The sequence below is a fragment of the Schistocerca cancellata genome, chromosome 6 (assembly GCF_023864275.1).
Source record: "Schistocerca cancellata isolate TAMUIC-IGC-003103 chromosome 6, iqSchCanc2.1, whole genome shotgun sequence".
Taxonomy (NCBI): domain Eukaryota; kingdom Metazoa; phylum Arthropoda; class Insecta; order Orthoptera; family Acrididae; genus Schistocerca; species Schistocerca cancellata.
Window position 1 is genome coordinate 614,787,516 of NC_064631.1, and position 17,556 is coordinate 614,805,071.

The 17,556-nt window shown below is 49.5% G+C and overlaps 28 non-coding genes across 28 annotated transcripts; all 28 read left to right on the top strand.

Moving 5' to 3' along the window:
• The first annotated feature begins 1,573 nt into the window (after positions 1-1,573).
• On the top strand, positions 1,574-1,647 carry Trnan-guu (transfer RNA asparagine (anticodon GUU)). Its single transcript has one exon. It is a non-coding gene; the product is annotated as a tRNA-Asn (tRNA).
• A 694-nt stretch (positions 1,648-2,341) lies between these two features.
• Trnat-cgu (transfer RNA threonine (anticodon CGU)) lies at positions 2,342-2,413 on the top strand. Its single transcript has one exon. It is a non-coding gene; the product is annotated as a tRNA-Thr (tRNA).
• A 323-nt stretch (positions 2,414-2,736) lies between these two features.
• Trnan-guu (transfer RNA asparagine (anticodon GUU)) lies at positions 2,737-2,810 on the top strand. The gene has a single exon. It is a non-coding gene; the product is annotated as a tRNA-Asn (tRNA).
• A 694-nt stretch (positions 2,811-3,504) lies between these two features.
• Trnat-cgu (transfer RNA threonine (anticodon CGU)) lies at positions 3,505-3,576 on the top strand. Its single transcript has one exon. It is a non-coding gene; the product is annotated as a tRNA-Thr (tRNA).
• A 323-nt stretch (positions 3,577-3,899) lies between these two features.
• Trnan-guu (transfer RNA asparagine (anticodon GUU)) lies at positions 3,900-3,973 on the top strand. The gene has a single exon. It is a non-coding gene; the product is annotated as a tRNA-Asn (tRNA).
• A 694-nt stretch (positions 3,974-4,667) lies between these two features.
• Positions 4,668-4,739, top strand: Trnat-cgu (transfer RNA threonine (anticodon CGU)). The gene has a single exon. It is a non-coding gene; the product is annotated as a tRNA-Thr (tRNA).
• Positions 4,740-5,062: 323 nt separating this feature from the next.
• Positions 5,063-5,136, top strand: Trnan-guu (transfer RNA asparagine (anticodon GUU)). Its single transcript has one exon. It is a non-coding gene; the product is annotated as a tRNA-Asn (tRNA).
• Positions 5,137-5,830: 694 nt separating this feature from the next.
• On the top strand, positions 5,831-5,902 carry Trnat-cgu (transfer RNA threonine (anticodon CGU)). Its single transcript has one exon. It is a non-coding gene; the product is annotated as a tRNA-Thr (tRNA).
• Positions 5,903-6,225: 323 nt separating this feature from the next.
• Trnan-guu (transfer RNA asparagine (anticodon GUU)) lies at positions 6,226-6,299 on the top strand. Its single transcript has one exon. It is a non-coding gene; the product is annotated as a tRNA-Asn (tRNA).
• Positions 6,300-6,987: 688 nt separating this feature from the next.
• Positions 6,988-7,059, top strand: Trnat-cgu (transfer RNA threonine (anticodon CGU)). The gene has a single exon. It is a non-coding gene; the product is annotated as a tRNA-Thr (tRNA).
• Positions 7,060-7,382: 323 nt separating this feature from the next.
• Positions 7,383-7,456, top strand: Trnan-guu (transfer RNA asparagine (anticodon GUU)). Its single transcript has one exon. It is a non-coding gene; the product is annotated as a tRNA-Asn (tRNA).
• A 694-nt stretch (positions 7,457-8,150) lies between these two features.
• Trnat-cgu (transfer RNA threonine (anticodon CGU)) lies at positions 8,151-8,222 on the top strand. Its single transcript has one exon. It is a non-coding gene; the product is annotated as a tRNA-Thr (tRNA).
• A 323-nt stretch (positions 8,223-8,545) lies between these two features.
• On the top strand, positions 8,546-8,619 carry Trnan-guu (transfer RNA asparagine (anticodon GUU)). Its single transcript has one exon. It is a non-coding gene; the product is annotated as a tRNA-Asn (tRNA).
• Positions 8,620-9,313: 694 nt separating this feature from the next.
• Positions 9,314-9,385, top strand: Trnat-cgu (transfer RNA threonine (anticodon CGU)). Its single transcript has one exon. It is a non-coding gene; the product is annotated as a tRNA-Thr (tRNA).
• A 323-nt stretch (positions 9,386-9,708) lies between these two features.
• Trnan-guu (transfer RNA asparagine (anticodon GUU)) lies at positions 9,709-9,782 on the top strand. Its single transcript has one exon. It is a non-coding gene; the product is annotated as a tRNA-Asn (tRNA).
• Positions 9,783-10,476: 694 nt separating this feature from the next.
• Trnat-cgu (transfer RNA threonine (anticodon CGU)) lies at positions 10,477-10,548 on the top strand. Its single transcript has one exon. It is a non-coding gene; the product is annotated as a tRNA-Thr (tRNA).
• Positions 10,549-10,871: 323 nt separating this feature from the next.
• Positions 10,872-10,945, top strand: Trnan-guu (transfer RNA asparagine (anticodon GUU)). The gene has a single exon. It is a non-coding gene; the product is annotated as a tRNA-Asn (tRNA).
• Positions 10,946-11,639: 694 nt separating this feature from the next.
• Positions 11,640-11,711, top strand: Trnat-cgu (transfer RNA threonine (anticodon CGU)). Its single transcript has one exon. It is a non-coding gene; the product is annotated as a tRNA-Thr (tRNA).
• Positions 11,712-12,034: 323 nt separating this feature from the next.
• On the top strand, positions 12,035-12,108 carry Trnan-guu (transfer RNA asparagine (anticodon GUU)). The gene has a single exon. It is a non-coding gene; the product is annotated as a tRNA-Asn (tRNA).
• Positions 12,109-12,796: 688 nt separating this feature from the next.
• Trnat-cgu (transfer RNA threonine (anticodon CGU)) lies at positions 12,797-12,868 on the top strand. The gene has a single exon. It is a non-coding gene; the product is annotated as a tRNA-Thr (tRNA).
• Positions 12,869-13,191: 323 nt separating this feature from the next.
• On the top strand, positions 13,192-13,265 carry Trnan-guu (transfer RNA asparagine (anticodon GUU)). Its single transcript has one exon. It is a non-coding gene; the product is annotated as a tRNA-Asn (tRNA).
• Positions 13,266-13,953: 688 nt separating this feature from the next.
• Positions 13,954-14,025, top strand: Trnat-cgu (transfer RNA threonine (anticodon CGU)). The gene has a single exon. It is a non-coding gene; the product is annotated as a tRNA-Thr (tRNA).
• A 323-nt stretch (positions 14,026-14,348) lies between these two features.
• Positions 14,349-14,422, top strand: Trnan-guu (transfer RNA asparagine (anticodon GUU)). The gene has a single exon. It is a non-coding gene; the product is annotated as a tRNA-Asn (tRNA).
• Positions 14,423-15,116: 694 nt separating this feature from the next.
• Positions 15,117-15,188, top strand: Trnat-cgu (transfer RNA threonine (anticodon CGU)). The gene has a single exon. It is a non-coding gene; the product is annotated as a tRNA-Thr (tRNA).
• A 323-nt stretch (positions 15,189-15,511) lies between these two features.
• Positions 15,512-15,585, top strand: Trnan-guu (transfer RNA asparagine (anticodon GUU)). The gene has a single exon. It is a non-coding gene; the product is annotated as a tRNA-Asn (tRNA).
• A 694-nt stretch (positions 15,586-16,279) lies between these two features.
• Positions 16,280-16,351, top strand: Trnat-cgu (transfer RNA threonine (anticodon CGU)). Its single transcript has one exon. It is a non-coding gene; the product is annotated as a tRNA-Thr (tRNA).
• Positions 16,352-16,674: 323 nt separating this feature from the next.
• On the top strand, positions 16,675-16,748 carry Trnan-guu (transfer RNA asparagine (anticodon GUU)). The gene has a single exon. It is a non-coding gene; the product is annotated as a tRNA-Asn (tRNA).
• A 694-nt stretch (positions 16,749-17,442) lies between these two features.
• Trnat-cgu (transfer RNA threonine (anticodon CGU)) lies at positions 17,443-17,514 on the top strand. Its single transcript has one exon. It is a non-coding gene; the product is annotated as a tRNA-Thr (tRNA).
• Positions 17,515-17,556: the final 42 nt, after the last annotated feature.

Genomic DNA, 17,556 nt, shown 5'->3' on the forward strand with positions numbered 1-17,556 from the left:
ATGCCGTCTATTGGCTCCTAGGAAATTATGTAACGTACGTAACTCTTGACGCTGGAACTGACACCGTTACAGATTTCAAGATATACTTACAGTGCAAATACCACAAAATACGTACGTATGCAGACCACAAGAAGAAATATGGTAATATGCTACAAATTATATTTGATAGAATGGGGATAGGCTAAAACCCATCAACCTAAAGCACACAGTATTGAGTGACTATATTACTACGTGCAGAAGCATTGTCTGTTTCATTTCCAATACTTTCCTTTTTGTTGATTTTCCACTATGACAAAACGGTCAAAAACGACAACTATTAAAAAATTAGAAAAAAATTTAAAAAAATAATAAAAAAAAAATAAAAAAAATGAAGGCAGGAACAACCAGTAGAACATTGAGTTGTATTTTTCATTTTGTGCACACGAAGAGCCATTACTTATTTCACGAACGAATTCTTTTCATTTAATCATGATAATATAAAAATCCATACAAAAAAAAAAAAAAATAAAACACAAATTAAAAAAAATTTAAATAAATTAAAAACAACAAATTGCTAAATTGGGCAGTTGTATTTTTGGCTCGTAGGAGCAAAAAGGTCGAAAATCAGTGATGGGTATGGTGGAGACATTCTGGCCAGGCCTCAGATTATTTTTGACCCCTGCCCACTTTGCCTCCGTCTGCCAATCACTGGAAAAAAAAAAAAAAAAAAAAAAAAAAAAAAAAAAAAAAAAAAAGTCGGTAGAGCATGAGACTCTTAATCTCAGGGTCGTGGGTTCGAGGCCCACGCTGGGCGGCGCAAAAAAAAAAAAAAAAAAATGGATAAGGCGTCGGACTTCGGATCCGAAGATTGCAGGTTCGAATCCTGTCACGGTCGAGTTTTTCCTGTTCTGCAAAAGATGCATGCTGTTTTACTGTGTTGTTTGAGTACTCTAAAACTAGTTGGAAGTTGCTGCTGTCCGCTTCCTGGCTGCAAAACCGGCGTCTACCAGAAGCACAAGCAAGACAAGGGTGATCTGTAGCGAAGTTTTCGGCACAGTAAAAAAAAAAAAAAAAAAAAAAAAAAAAAAAAAAAAAAAAAAGTCGTAGAGCATTCGACTGCAGATCGAGAGGTCCCCGGTTCAATCCCGGGTGCCCCCTTCATTTTTCAGTATCTCGAAAAAACAAAAGACGAAAAAAAAAAAAAAAAAAAAAAGTGGTAGAGCACTGGTCTCGTAAACCAGGGGTCGTGAGTTCGAACCTCACAGAAGGCATTCATTTTTTTAACCTTCCCGCAAGGAGCGGAGCTATCGCGAGCAGCATCTAACACATGGCAGTACACTGAATGGAAGGGATGTTCTACAACCTATAACAAGTATCCTACTGGCCTCAGAGGTTTTCTGATTGCATAGGGAGAACAGTGGTTTGTATGCATTTTGTAGTATAATGTCATGCTTGGCGATGTCATTCGTTTACGAGCGTCGCTACAGTGTGCATGCATTTTATCCATGTGAAGAGGCGTAAGCAGATGCTACCATTCTGCGAGATTCCTGCAGAAGGTATACGAACTGCGTTGATATGCACAGCACAAGTCAAGGCCTCCGTGGCGCAATCGGCTAGCGCGTTCGGCTGTTAACCGAAAGGTTGGTGGTTCGAGCCCACCCGGGGGCGAAATCGTTTTAACCGTCACCCAGGTGAGGACATACGTCAACTTTGTTAGAGATACACAGCTAGTGTGACAACTTGGCTGTGTTGAGTGATGCCACAGAGCCTTATACACATTCAGCCAAGTGACACTGTAGGTAAAAACATGGCCCTACACAGACGTTCTACTGTTTTCCTATTTATTCGTCATGTGTGACACTGCAGTAGAGCGACGCCCACTACAAAAGACGTATTCTTTACATTCAATTTCAGCGTATACGTCGCGAGTGCCATATGACAGGGCCTGTCTCTCGATGTCGATTTCTATTTGGTGTCTCTTAAGTGTCGGTCTGCAGTAGGCCGCTGCTGGCCGAGCGACGTGCAGTCGCCTTACATGAAGCCCCATGGGCAACGCCAGTGCCACTGTGGACAACAGCATACTGCAGCCAGAGAGAGGAGCCGAAAGGCGCATTTCGCAGTCGAGCCACGCAATCCAACAAACTGTGCACTAGGTCAAGATTGTGCAGACCGCAAACGTTTGGTGGCACGACGCTCGTCGTCGATCGTAAGGGCGAAACAGTCAAGAGATTTGGAAAACGGCAATGTGGACACCCCCAGCAGCAGCAGCAGCTGTGTGCCAAATCCGTTATCTGGTCGAGGGCTGCAAGATTCAGTATGATGAAGTGACAATTCGGGGATAGCTCACAAACCCGCAGCTGCCGCCTTCTTAGCTCAGTGGTAGAGCACTGGTCTCGTAAACCAGGGGTCGTGAGTTCGAACCTCACAGAAGGCATTCATTTTTTTAACCTTCCCGCAAGGAGCGGAGCTATCGCGAGCAGCATCTAACACATGGCAGTACACTGAATGGAAGGGATGTTCTACAACCTATAACAAGTATCCTACTGGCCTCAGAGGTTTTCTGATTGCATAGGGAGAACAGTGGTTTGTATGCATTTTGTAGTATAATGTCATGCTTGGCGATGTCATTCGTTTACGAGCGTCGCTACAGTGTGCATGCATTTTATCCATGTGAAGAGGCGTAAGCAGATGCTACCATTCTGCGAGATTCCTGCAGAAGGTATACGAACTGCGTTGATATGCACAGCACAAGTCAAGGCCTCCGTGGCGCAATCGGCTAGCGCGTTCGGCTGTTAACCGAAAGGTTGGTGGTTCGAGCCCACCCGGGGGCGAAATCGTTTTAACCGTCACCCAGGTGAGGACATACGTCAGCTTTGTTAGAGATACACAGCTAGTGTGACAACTTGGCTGTGTTGAGTGATGCCACAGAGCCTTATACACATTCAGCCAAGTGACACTGTAGGTAAAAACATGGCCCTACACAGACGTTCTACTGTTTTCCTATTTATTCGTCATGTGTGACACTGCAGTAGAGCGACGCCCACTACAAAAGACGTATTCTTTACATTCAATTTCAGCGTATACGTCGCGAGTGCCATATGACAGGGCCTGTCTCTCGATGTCGATTTCTATTTGGTGTCTCTTAAGCGTCGGTCTGCAGTAGGCCACTGCTGGCCGAGCGACGTGCAGTCGACTTACATGAAGCCCCATGGGCAACGCCAGTGCCACTGTGGACAACAGCATACTGCAGCCAGAGAGAGGCGCCGAAAGGCGCATTTCGCAGTCGAGCCACGCAATCCAACAAACTGTGCACTAGGTCAAGATTGTGCAGACCGCAAACGTTTGGTGGCACGACGCTCGTCGTCGATCGTAAGGGCGAAACAGTCAAGAGATTTGGAAAACGGCAATGTGGACACCCCCAGCAGCAGCAGCAGCTGTGTGCCAAATCCGTTATCTGGTCGAGGGCTGCAAGATTCAGTATGATGAAGTGACAATTCGGGGATAGCTCACAAACGCGCAGCTGCCGCTTTCTTAGCTCAGTGGTAGAGCACTGGTCTCGTAAACCAGGGGTCGTGAGTTCGAACCTCACAGAAGGCATTCATTTTTTTAACCTTCCCGCAAGGAGCGGAGCTATCGCGAGCAGCATCTAACACATGGCAGTACACTGAATGGAAGGGATGTTCTACAACCTATAACAAGTATCCTACTGGCCTCAGAGGTTTTCTGATTGCATAGGGAGAACAGTGGTTTGTATGCATTTTGTAGTATAATGTCATGCTTGGCGATGTCATTCGTTTACGAGCGTCGCTACAGTGTGCATGCATTTTATCCATGTGAAGAGGCGTAAGCAGATGCTACCATTCTGCGAGATTCCTGCAGAAGGTATACGAACTGCGTTGATATGCACAGCACAAGTCAAGGCCTCCGTGGCGCAATCGGCTAGCGCGTTCGGCTGTTAACCGAAAGGTTGGTGGTTCGAGCCCACCCGGGGGCGAAATCGTTTTAACCGTCACCCAGGTGAGGACATACGTCAACTTTGTTAGAGATACACAGCTAGTGTGACAACTTGGCTGTGTTGAGTGATGCCACAGAGCCTTATACACATTCAGCCAAGTGACACTGTAGGTAAAAACATGGCCCTACACAGACGTTCTACTGTTTTCCTATTTATTCGTCATGTGTGACACTGCAGTAGAGCGACGCCCACTACAAAAGACGTATTCTTTACATTCAATTTCAGCGTATACGTCGCGAGTGCCATATGACAGGGCCTGTCTCTCGATGTCGATTTCCATTTGGTGTCTCTTAAGCGTCGGTCTGCAGTAGGCCGCTGCTGGCCGAGCGACGAGCAGTCGACTTACATGAAGCCCCATGGGCAACGCCAGTGCCACTGTGGACAACAGCATACTGCAGCCAGAGAGAGGCGCCGAAAGGCGCATTTCGCAGTCGAGCCACGCAATCCAACAAACTGTGCACTAGGTCAAGATTGTGCAGACCGCAAACGTTTGGTGGCACGACGCTCGTCGTCGATCGTAAGGGCGAAACAGTCAAGAGATTTGGAAAACGGCAATGTGGACACCCCCAGCAGCAGCAGCAGCTGTGTGCCAAATCCGTTATCTGGTCGAGGGCTGCAAGATTCAGTATGATGAAGTGACAATTCGGGGATAGCTCACAAACGCGCAGCTGCCGCCTTCTTAGCTCAGTGGTAGAGCACTGGTCTCGTAAACCAGGGGTCGTGAGTTCGAACCTCACAGAAGGCATTCATTTTTTTAACCTTCCCGCAAGGAGCGGAGCTATCGCGAGCAGCATCTAACACATGGCAGTACACTGAATGGAAGGGATGTTCTACAACCTATAACAAGTATCCTACTGGCCTCAGAGGTTTTCTGATTGCATAGGGAGAACAGTGGTTTGTATGCATTTTGTAGTATAATGTCATGCTTGGCGATGTCATTCGTTTACGAGCGTCGCTACAGTGTGCATGCATTTTATCCATGTGAAGAGGCGTAAGCAGATGCTACCATTCTGCGAGATTCCTGCAGAAGGTATACGAACTGCGTTGATATACACAGCACAAGTCAAGGCCTCCGTGGCGCAATCGGCTAGCGCGTTCGGCTGTTAACCGAAAGGTTGGTGGTTCGAGCCCACCCGGGGGCGAAATCGTTTTAACCGTCACCCAGGTGAGGACATACGTCAGCTTTCTTAGAGATACACAGCTAGTGTGACAACTTGGCTGTGTTGAGTGATGCCACAGAGCCTTATACACATTCAGCCAAGTGACACTGTAGGTAAAAACATGGCCCTACACAGACGTTCTACTGTTTTCCTATTTATTCGTCGTGTGTGACACTGCAGTAGAGCGACGCCCACTACAAAAGACGTATTCTTTACATTCAATTTCAGCGTATACGTCGCGAGTGCCATATGACAGGGCCTGTCTCTCGATGTCGATTTCTATTTGGTGTCTCTTAAGTGTCGGTCTGCAGTAGGCCGCTGCTGGCCGAGCGACGTGCAGTCGCCTTACATGAAGCCCCATGGGCAACGCCAGTGCCACTGTGGACAACAGCATACTGCAGCCAGAGAGAGGAGCCGAAAGGCGCATTTCGCAGTCGAGCCACGCAATCCAACAAACTGTGCACTAGGTCAAGATTGTGCAGACCGCAAACGTTTGGTGGCACGACGCTCGTCGTCGATCGTAAGGGCGAAACAGTCAAGAGATTTGGAAAACGGCAATGTGGACACCCCCAGCAGCAGCAGCAGCTGTGTGCCAAATCCGTTATCTGGTCGAGGGCTGCAAGATTCAGTATGATGAAGTGACAATTCGGGGATAGCTCACAAACCCGCAGCTGCCGCCTTCTTAGCTCAGTGGTAGAGCACTGGTCTCGTAAACCAGGGGTCGTGAGTTCGAACCTCACAGAAGGCATTCATTTTTTTAACCTTCCCGCAAGGAGCGGAGCTATCGCGAGCAGCATCTAACACATGGCAGTACACTGAATGGAAGGGATGTTCTACAACCTATAACAAGTATCCTACTGGCCTCAGAGGTTTTCTGATTGCATAGGGAGAACAGTGGTTTGTATGCATTTTGTAGTATAATGTCATGCTTGGCGATGTCATTCGTTTACGAGCGTCGCTACAGTGTGCATGCATTTTATCCATGTGAAGAGGCGTAAGCAGATGCTACCATTCTGCGAGATTCCTGCAGAAGGTATACGAACTGCGTTGATATGCACAGCACAAGTCAAGGCCTCCGTGGCGCAATCGGCTAGCGCGTTCGGCTGTTAACCGAAAGGTTGGTGGTTCGAGCCCACCCGGGGGCGAAATCGTTTTAACCGTCACCCAGGTGAGGACATACGTCAGCTTTGTTAGAGATACACAGCTAGTGTGACAACTTGGCTGTGTTGAGTGATGCCACAGAGCCTTATACACATTCAGCCAAGTGACACTGTAGGTAAAAACATGGCCCTACACAGACGTTCTACTGTTTTCCTATTTATTCGTCATGTGTGACACTGCAGTAGAGCGACGCCCACTACAAAAGACGTATTCTTTACATTCAATTTCAGCGTATACGTCGCGAGTGCCATATGACAGGGCCTGTCTCTCGATGTCGATTTCTATTTGGTGTCTCTTAAGTGTCGGTCTGCAGTAGGCCGCTGCTGGCCGAGCGACGTGCAGTCGCCTTACATGAAGCCCCATGGGCAACGCCAGTGCCACTGTGGACAACAGCATACTGCAGCCAGAGAGAGGAGCCGAAAGGCGCATTTCGCAGTCGAGCCACGCAATCCAACAAACTGTGCACTAGGTCAAGATTGTGCAGACCGCAAACGTTTGGTGGCACGACGCTCGTCGTCGATCGTAAGGGCGAAACAGTCAAGAGATTTGGAAAACTGCAATGTGGACACCCCCAGCAGCAGCTGTGTGCCAAATCCGTTATCTGGTCGAGGGCTGCAAGATTCAGTATGATGAAGTGACAATTCGGGGATAGCTCACAAACGCGCAGCTGCTGCTTTCTTAGCTCAGTGGTAGAGCACTGGTCTCGTAAACCAGGGGTCGTGAGTTCGAACCTCACAGAAGGCATTCATTTTTTTAACCTTCCCGCAAGGAGCGGAGCTATCGCGAGCAGCATCTAACACATGGCAGTACACTGAATGGAAGGGATGTTCTACAACCTATAACAAGTATCCTACTGGCCTCAGAGGTTTTCTGATTGCATAGGGAGAACAGTGGTTTGTATGCATTTTGTAGTATAATGTCATGCTTGGCGATGTCATTCGTTTACGAGCGTCGCTACAGTGTGCATGCATTTTATCCATGTGAAGAGGCGTAAGCAGATGCTACCATTCTGCGAGATTCCTGCAGAAGGTATACGAACTGCGTTGATATGCACAGCACAAGTCAAGGCCTCCGTGGCGCAATCGGCTAGCGCGTTCGGCTGTTAACCGAAAGGTTGGTGGTTCGAGCCCACCCGGGGGCGAAATCGTTTTAACCGTCACCCAGGTGAGGACATACGTCAACTTTGTTAGAGATACACAGCTAGTGTGACAACTTGGCTGTGTTGAGTGATGCCACAGAGCCTTATACACATTCAGCCAAGTGACACTGTAGGTAAAAACATGGCCCTACACAGACGTTCTACTGTTTTCCTATTTATTCGTCATGTGTGACACTGCAGTAGAGCGACGCCCACTACAAAAGACGTATTCTTTACATTCAATTTCAGCGTATACGTCGCGAGTGCCATATGACAGGGCCTGTCTCTCGATGTCGATTTCTATTTGGTGTCTCTTAAGCGTCGGTCTGCAGTAGGCCGCTGCTGGCCGAGCGACGAGCAGTCGACTTACATGAAGCCCCATGGGCAACGCCAGTGCCACTGTGGACAACAGCATACTGCAGCCAGAGAGAGGCGCCGAAAGGCGCATTTCGCAGTCGAGCCACGCAATCCAACAAACTGTGCACTAGGTCAAGATTGTGCAGACCGCAAACGTTTGGTGGCACGACGCTCGTCGTCGATCGTAAGGGCGAAACAGTCAAGAGATTTGGAAAACGGCAATGTGGACACCCCCAGCAGCAGCAGCAGCTGTGTGCCAAATCCGTTATCTGGTCGAGGGCTGCAAGATTCAGTATGATGAAGTGACAATTCGGGGATAGCTCACAAACGCGCAGCTGCCGCCTTCTTAGCTCAGTGGTAGAGCACTGGTCTCGTAAACCAGGGGTCGTGAGTTCGAACCTCACAGAAGGCATTCATTTTTTTAACCTTCCCGCAAGGAGCGGAGCTATCGCGAGCAGCATCTAACACATGGCAGTACACTGAATGGAAGGGATGTTCTACAACCTATAACAAGTATCCTACTGGCCTCAGAGGTTTTCTGATTGCATAGGGAGAACAGTGGTTTGTATGCATTTTGTAGTATAATGTCATGCTTGGCGATGTCATTCGTTTACGAGCGTCGCTACAGTGTGCATGCATTTTATCCATGTGAAGAGGCGTAAGCAGATGCTACCATTCTGCGAGATTCCTGCAGAAGGTATACGAACTGCGTTGATATACACAGCACAAGTCAAGGCCTCCGTGGCGCAATCGGCTAGCGCGTTCGGCTGTTAACCGAAAGGTTGGTGGTTCGAGCCCACCCGGGGGCGAAATCGTTTTAACCGTCACCCAGGTGAGGACATACGTCAGCTTTGTTAGAGATACACAGCTAGTGTGACAACTTTGCTGTGTTGAGTGATGCCACAGAGCCTTATACACATTCAGCCAAGTGACACTGTAGGTAAAAACATGGCCCTACACAGACGTTCTACTGTTTTCCTATTTATTCGTCATGTGTGACACTGCAGTAGAGCGACGCCCACTACAAAAGACGTATTCTTTACATTCAATTTCAGCGTATACGTCGCGAGTGCCATATGACAGGGCCTGTCTCTCGATGTCGATTTCTATTTGGTGTCTCTTAAGTGTCGGTCTGCAGTAGGCCGCTGCTGGCCGAGCGACGTGCAGTCGCCTTACATGAAGCCCCATGGGCAACGCCAGTGCCACTGTGGACAACAGCATACTGCAGCCAGAGAGAGGAGCCGAAAGGCGCATTTCGCAGTCGAGCCACGCAATCCAACAAACTGTGCACTAGGTCAAGATTGTGCAGACCGCAAACGTTTGGTGGCACGACGCTCGTCGTCGATCGTAAGGGCGAAACAGTCAAGAGATTTGGAAAACGGCAATGTGGACACCCCCAGCAGCAGCAGCAGCTGTGTGCCAAATCCGTTATCTGGTCGAGGGCTGCAAGATTCAGTATGATGAAGTGACAATTCGGGGATAGCTCACAAACGCGCAGCTGCCGCCTTCTTAGCTCAGTGGTAGAGCACTGGTCTCGTAAACCAGGGGTCGTGAGTTCGAACCTCACAGAAGGCATTCATTTTTTTAACCTTCCCGCAAGGAGCGGAGCTATCGCGAGCAGCATCTAACACATGGCAGTACACTGAATGGAAGGGATGTTCTACAACCTATAACAAGTATCCTACTGGCCTCAGAGGTTTTCTGATTGCATAGGGAGAACAGTGGTTTGTATGCATTTTGTAGTATAATGTCATGCTTGGCGATGTCATTCGTTTACGAGCGTCGCTACAGTGTGCATGCATTTTATCCATGTGAAGAGGCGTAAGCAGATGCTACCATTCTGCGAGATTCCTGCAGAAGGTATACGAACTGCGTTGATATGCACAGCACAAGTCAAGGCCTCCGTGGCGCAATCGGCTAGCGCGTTCGGCTGTTAACCGAAAGGTTGGTGGTTCGAGCCCACCCGGGGGCGAAATCGTTTTAACCGTCACCCAGGTGAGGACATACGTCAGCTTTGTTAGAGATACACAGCTAGTGTGACAACTTGGCTGTGTTGAGTGATGCCACAGAGCCTTATACACATTCAGCCAAGTGACACTGTAGGTAAAAACATGGCCCTACACAGACGTTCTACTGTTTTCCTATTTATTCGTCATGTGTGACACTGCAGTAGAGCGACGCCCACTACAAAAGACGTATTCTTTACATTCAATTTCAGCGTATACGTCGCGAGTGCCATATGACAGGGCCTGTCTCTCGATGTCGATTTCTATTTGGTGTCTCTTAAGTGTCGGTCTGCAGTAGGCCGCTGCTGGCCGAGCGACGTGCAGTCGCCTTACATGAAGCCCCATGGGCAACGCCAGTGCCACTGTGGACAACAGCATACTGCAGCCAGAGAGAGGAGCCGAAAGGCGCATTTCGCAGTCGAGCCACGCAATCCAACAAACTGTGCACTAGGTCAAGATTGTGCAGACCGCAAACGTTTGGTGGCACGACGCTCGTCGTCGATCGTAAGGGCGAAACAGTCAAGAGATTTGGAAAACGGCAATGTGGACACCCCCAGCAGCAGCAGCAGCTGTGTGCCAAATCCGTTATCTGGTCGAGGGCTGCAAGATTCAGTATGATGAAGTGACAATTCGGGGATAGCTCACAAACCCGCAGCTGCCGCCTTCTTAGCTCAGTGGTAGAGCACTGGTCTCGTAAACCAGGGGTCGTGAGTTCGAACCTCACAGAAGGCATTCATTTTTTTAACCTTCCCGCAAGGAGCGGAGCTATCGCGAGCAGCATCTAACACATGGCAGTACACTGAATGGAAGGGATGTTCTACAACCTATAACAAGTATCCTACTGGCCTCAGAGGTTTTCTGATTGCATAGGGAGAACAGTGGTTTGTATGCATTTTGTAGTATAATGTCATGCTTGGCGATGTCATTCGTTTACGAGCGTCGCTACAGTGTGCATGCATTTTATCCATGTGAAGAGGCGTAAGCAGATGCTACCATTCTGCGAGATTCCTGCAGAAGGTATACGAACTGCGTTGATATGCACAGCACAAGTCAAGGCCTCCGTGGCGCAATCGGCTAGCGCGTTCGGCTGTTAACCGAAAGGTTGGTGGTTCGAGCCCACCCGGGGGCGAAATCGTTTTAACCGTCACCCAGGTGAGGACATACGTCAGCTTTGTTAGAGATACACAGCTAGTGTGACAACTTGGCTGTGTTGAGTGATGCCACAGAGCCTTATACACATTCAGCCAAGTGACACTGTAGGTAAAAACATGGCCCTACACAGACGTTCTACTGTTTTCCTATTTATTCGTCATGTGTGACACTGCAGTAGAGCGACGCCCACTACAAAAGACGTATTCTTTACATTCAATTTCAGCGTATACGTCGCGAGTGCCATATGACAGGGCCTGTCTCTCGATGTCGATTTCTATTTGGTGTCTCTTAAGCGTCGGTCTGCAGTAGGCCGCTGCTGGCCGAGCGACGAGCAGTCGACTTACATGAAGCCCCATGGGCAACGCCAGTGCCACTGTGGACAACAGCATACTGCAGCCAGAGAGAGGCGCCGAAAGGCGCATTTCGCAGTCGAGCCACGCAATCCAACAAACTGTGCACTAGGTCAAGATTGTGCAGACCGCAAACGTTTGGTGGCACGACGCTCGTCGTCGATCGTAAGGGCGAAACAGTCAAGAGATTTGGAAAACGGCAATGTGGACACCCCCAGCAGCAGCAGCAGCTGTGTGCCAAATCCGTTATCTGGTCGAGGGCTGCAAGATTCAGTATGATGAAGTGACAATTCGGGGATAGCTCACAAACGCGCAGCTGCCGCCTTCTTAGCTCAGTGGTAGAGCACTGGTCTCGTAAACCAGGGGTCGTGAGTTCGAACCTCACAGAAGGCATTCATTTTTTTAACCTTCCCGCAAGGAGCGGAGCTATCGCGAGCAGCATCTAACACATGGCAGTACACTGAATGGAAGGGATGTTCTACAACCTATAACAAGTATCCTACTGGCCTCAGAGGTTTTCTGATTGCATAGGGAGAACAGTGGTTTGTATGCATTTTGTAGTATAATGTCATGCTTGGCGATGTCATTCGTTTACGAGCGTCGCTACAGTGTGCATGCATTTTATCCATGTGAAGAGGCGTAAGCAGATGCTACCATTCTGCGAGATTCCTGCAGAAGGTATACGAACTGCGTTGATATACACAGCACAAGTCAAGGCCTCCGTGGCGCAATCGGCTAGCGCGTTCGGCTGTTAACCGAAAGGTTGGTGGTTCGAGCCCACCCGGGGGCGAAATCGTTTTAACCGTCACCCAGGTGAGGACATACGTCAGCTTTGTTAGAGATACACAGCTAGTGTGACAACTTGGCTGTGTTGAGTGATGCCACAGAGCCTTATACACATTCAGCCAAGTGACACTGTAGGTAAAAACATGGCCCTACACAGACGTTCTACTGTTTTCCTATTTATTCGTCGTGTGTGACACTGCAGTAGAGCGACGCCCACTACAAAAGACGTATTCTTTACATTCAATTTCAGCGTATACGTCGCGAGTGCCATATGACAGGGCCTGTCTCTCGATGTCGATTTCTATTTGGTGTCTCTTAAGTGTCGGTCTGCAGTAGGCCGCTGCTGGCCGAGCGACGTGCAGTCGCCTTACATGAAGCCCCATGGGCAACGCCAGTGCCACTGTGGACAACAGCATACTGCAGCCAGAGAGAGGAGCCGAAAGGCGCATTTCGCAGTCGAGCCACGCAATCCAACAAACTGTGCACTAGGTCAAGATTGTGCAGACCGCAAACGTTTGGTGGCACGACGCTCGTCGTCGATCGTAAGGGCGAAACAGTCAAGAGATTTGGAAAACTGCAATGTGGACACCCCCAGCAGCAGCTGTGTGCCAAATCCGTTATCTGGTCGAGGGCTGCAAGATTCAGTATGATGAAGTGACAATTCGGGGATAGCTCACAAACGCGCAGCTGCCGCTTTCTTAGCTCAGTGGTAGAGCACTGGTCTCGTAAACCAGGGGTCGTGAGTTCGAACCTCACAGAAGGCATTCATTTTTTTAACCTTCCCGCAAGGAGCGGAGCTATCGCGAGCAGCATCTAACACATGGCAGTACACTGAATGGAAGGGATGTTCTACAACCTATAACAAGTATCCTACTGGCCTCAGAGGTTTTCTGATTGCATAGGGAGAACAGTGGTTTGTATGCATTTTGTAGTATAATGTCATGCTTGGCGATGTCATTCGTTTACGAGCGTCGCTACAGTGTGCATGCATTTTATCCATGTGAAGAGGCGTAAGCAGATGCTACCATTCTGCGAGATTCCTGCAGAAGGTATACGAACTGCGTTGAGATGCACAGCACAAGTCAAGGCCTCCGTGGCGCAATCGGCTAGCGCGTTCGGCTGTTAACCGAAAGGTTGGTGGTTCGAGCCCACCCGGGGGCGAAATCGTTTTAACCGTCACCCAGGTGAGGACATACGTCAACTTTGTTAGAGATACACAGCTAGTGTGACAACTTGGCTGTGTTGAGTGATGCCACAGAGCCTTATACACATTCAGCCAAGTGACACTGTAGGTAAAAACATGGCCCTACACAGACGTTCTACTGTTTTCCTATTTATTCGTCGTGTGTGACACTGCAGTAGAGCGACGCCCACTACAAAAGACGTATTCTTTACATTCAATTTCAGCGTATACGTCGCGAGTGCCATATGACAGGGCCTGTCTCTCGATGTCGATTTCTATTTGGTGTCTCTTAAGTGTCGGTCTGCAGTAGGCCGCTGCTGGCCGAGCGACGTGCAGTCGCCTTACATGAAGCCCCATGGGCAACGCCAGTGCCACTGTGGACAACAGCATACTGCAGCCAGAGAGAGGAGCCGAAAGGCGCATTTCGCAGTCGAGCCACGCAATCCAACAAACTGTGCACTAGGTCAAGATTGTGCAGACCGCAAACGTTTGGTGGCACGACGCTCGTCGTCGATCGTAAGGGCGAAACAGTCAAGAGATTTGGAAAACTGCAATGTGGACACCCCCAGCAGCAGCTGTGTGCCAAATCCGTTATCTGGTCGAGGGCTGCAAGATTCAGTATGATGAAGTGACAATTCGGGGATAGCTCACAAACGCGCAGCTGCCGCTTTCTTAGCTCAGTGGTAGAGCACTGGTCTCGTAAACCAGGGGTCGTGAGTTCGAACCTCACAGAAGGCATTCATTTTTTTAACCTTCCCGCAAGGAGCGGAGCTATCGCGAGCAGCATCTAACACATGGCAGTACACTGAATGGAAGGGATGTTCTACAACCTATAACAAGTATCCTACTGGCCTCAGAGGTTTTCTGATTGCATAGGGAGAACAGTGGTTTGTATGCATTTTGTAGTATAATGTCATGCTTGGCGATGTCATTCGTTTACGAGCGTCGCTACAGTGTGCATGCATTTTATCCATGTGAAGAGGCGTAAGCAGATGCTACCATTCTGCGAGATTCCTGCAGAAGGTATACGAACTGCGTTGATATGCACAGCACAAGTCAAGGCCTCCGTGGCGCAATCGGCTAGCGCGTTCGGCTGTTAACCGAAAGGTTGGTGGTTCGAGCCCACCCGGGGGCGAAATCGTTTTAACCGTCACCCAGGTGAGGACATACGTCAACTTTGTTAGAGATACACAGCTAGTGTGACAACTTGGCTGTGTTGAGTGATGCCACAGAGCCTTATACACATTCGGCCAAGTGACACTGTAGGTAAAAACATGGCCCTACACAGACGTTCTACTGTTTTCCTATTTATTCGTCATGTGTGACACTGCAGTAGAGCGACGCCCACTACAAAAGACGTATTCTTTACATTCAATTTCAGCGTATACGTCGCGAGTGCCATATGACAGGGCCTGTCTCTCGATGTCGATTTCTATTTGGTGTCTCTTAAGCGTCGGTCTGCAGTAGGCCGCTGCTGGCCGAGCGACGAGCAGTCGACTTACATGAAGCCCCATGGGCAACGCCAGTGCCACTGTGGACAACAGCATACTGCAGCCAGAGAGAGGCGCCGAAAGGCGCATTTCGCAGTCGAGCCACGCAATCCAACAAACTGTGCACTAGGTCAAGATTGTGCAGACCGCAAACGTTTGGTGGCACGACGCTCGTCGTCGATCGTAAGGGCGAAACAGTCAAGAGATTTGGAAAACGGCAATGTGGACACCCCCAGCAGCAGCAGCAGCTGTGTGCCAAATCCGTTATCTGGTCGAGGGCTGCAAGATTCAGTATGATGAAGTGACAATTCGGGGATAGCTCACAAACGCGCAGCTGCCGCCTTCTTAGCTCAGTGGTAGAGCACTGGTCTCGTAAACCAGGGGTCGTGAGTTCGAACCTCACAGAAGGCATTCATTTTTTTAACCTTCCCGCAAGGAGCGGAGCTATCGCGAGCAGCATCTAACACATGGCAGTACACTGAATGGAAGGGATGTTCTACAACCTATAACAAGTATCCTACTGGCCTCAGAGGTTTTCTGATTGCATAGGGAGAACAGTGGTTTGTATGCATTTTGTAGTATAATGTCATGCTTGGCGATGTCATTCGTTTACGAGCGTCGCTACAGTGTGCATGCATTTTATCCATGTGAAGAGGCGTAAGCAGATGCTACCATTCTGCGAGATTCCTGCAGAAGGTATACGAACTGCGTTGATATACACAGCACAAGTCAAGGCCTCCGTGGCGCAATCGGCTAGCGCGTTCGGCTGTTAACCGAAAGGTTGGTGGTTCGAGCCCACCCGGGGGCGAAATCGTTTTAACCGTCACCCAGGTGAGGACATACGTCAGCTTTGTTAGAGATACACAGCTAGTGTGACAACTTGGCTGTGTTGAGTGATGCCACAGAGCCTTATACACATTCAGCCAAGTGACACTGTAGGTAAAAACATGGCCCTACACAGACGTTCTACTGTTTTCCTATTTATTCGTCATGTGTGACACTGCAGTAGAGCGACGCCCACTACAAAAGACGTATTCTTTACATTCAATTTCAGCGTATACGTCGCGAGTGCCATATGACAGGGCCTGTCTCTCGATGTCGATTTCTATTTGGTGTCTCTTAAGCGTCGGTCTGCAGTAGGCCGCTGCTGGCCGAGCGACGAGCAGTCGACTTACATGAAGCCCCATGGGCAACGCCAGTGCCACTGTGGACAACAGCATACTGCAGCCAGAGAGAGGCGCCGAAAGGCGCATTTCGCAGTCGAGCCACGCAATCCAACAAACTGTGCACTAGGTCAAGATTGTGCAGACCGCAAACGTTTGGTGGCACGACGCTCGTCGTCGATCGTAAGGGCGAAACAGTCAAGAGATTTGGAAAACGGCAATGTGGACACCCCCAGCAGCAGCAGCAGCTGTGTGCCAAATCCGTTATCTGGTCGAGGGCTGCAAGATTCAGTATGATGAAGTGACAATTCGGGGATAGCTCACAAACGCGCAGCTGCCGCCTTCTTAGCTCAGTGGTAGAGCACTGGTCTCGTAAACCAGGGGTCGTGAGTTCGAACCTCACAGAAGGCATTCATTTTTTTAACCTTCCCGCAAGGAGCGGAGCTATCGCGAGCAGCATCTAACACATGGCAGTACACTGAATGGAAGGGATGTTCTACAACCTATAACAAGTATCCTACTGGCCTCAGAGGTTTTCTGATTGCATAGGGAGAACAGTGGTTTGTATGCATTTTGTAGTATAATGTCATGCTTGGCGATGTCATTCGTTTACGAGCGTCGCTACAGTGTGCATGCATTTTATCCATGTGAAGAGGCGTAAGCAGATGCTACCATTCTGCGAGATTCCTGCAGAAGGTATACGAACTGCGTTGATATACACAGCACAAGTCAAGGCCTCCGTGGCGCAATCGGCTAGCGCGTTCGGCTGTTAACCGAAAGGTTGGTGGTTCGAGCCCACCCGGGGGCGAAATCGTTTTAACCGTCACCCAGGTGAGGACATACGTCAGCTTTGTTAGAGATACACAGCTAGTGTGACAACTTGGCTGTGTTGAGTGATGCCACAGAGCCTTATACACATTCAGCCAAGTGACACTGTAGGTAAAAACATGGCCCTACACAGACGTTCTACTGTTTTCCTATTTATTCGTCATGTGTGACACTGCAGTAGAGCGACGCCCACTACAAAAGACGTATTCTTTACATTCAATTTCAGCGTATACGTCGCGAGTGCCATATGACAGGGCCTGTCTCTCGATGTCGATTTCTATTTGGTGTCTCTTAAGCGTCGGTCTGCAGTAGGCCGCTGCTGGCCGAGCGACGAGCAGTCGACTTACATGAAGCCCCATGGGCAACGCCAGTGCCACTGTGGACAACAGCATACTGCAGCCAGAGAGAGGCGCCGAAAGGCGCATTTCGCAGTCGAGCCACGCAATCCAACAAACTGTGCACTAGGTCAAGATTGTGCAGACCGCAAACGTTTGGTGGCACGACGCTCGTCGTCGATCGTAAGGGCGAAACAGTCAAGAGATTTGGAAAACGGCAATGTGGACACCCCCAGCAGCAGCACCAGCTGTGTGCCAAATCCGTTATCTGGTCGAGGGCTGCAAGATTCAGTATGATGAAGTGACAATTCGGGGATAGCTCACAAACGCGCAGCTGCCGCCTTCTTAGCTCAGTGGTAGAGCACTGGTCTCGTAAACCAGGGGTCGTGAGTTCGAACCTCACAGAAGGCATTCATTTTTTTAACCTTCCCGCAAGGAGCGGAGCTATCGCGA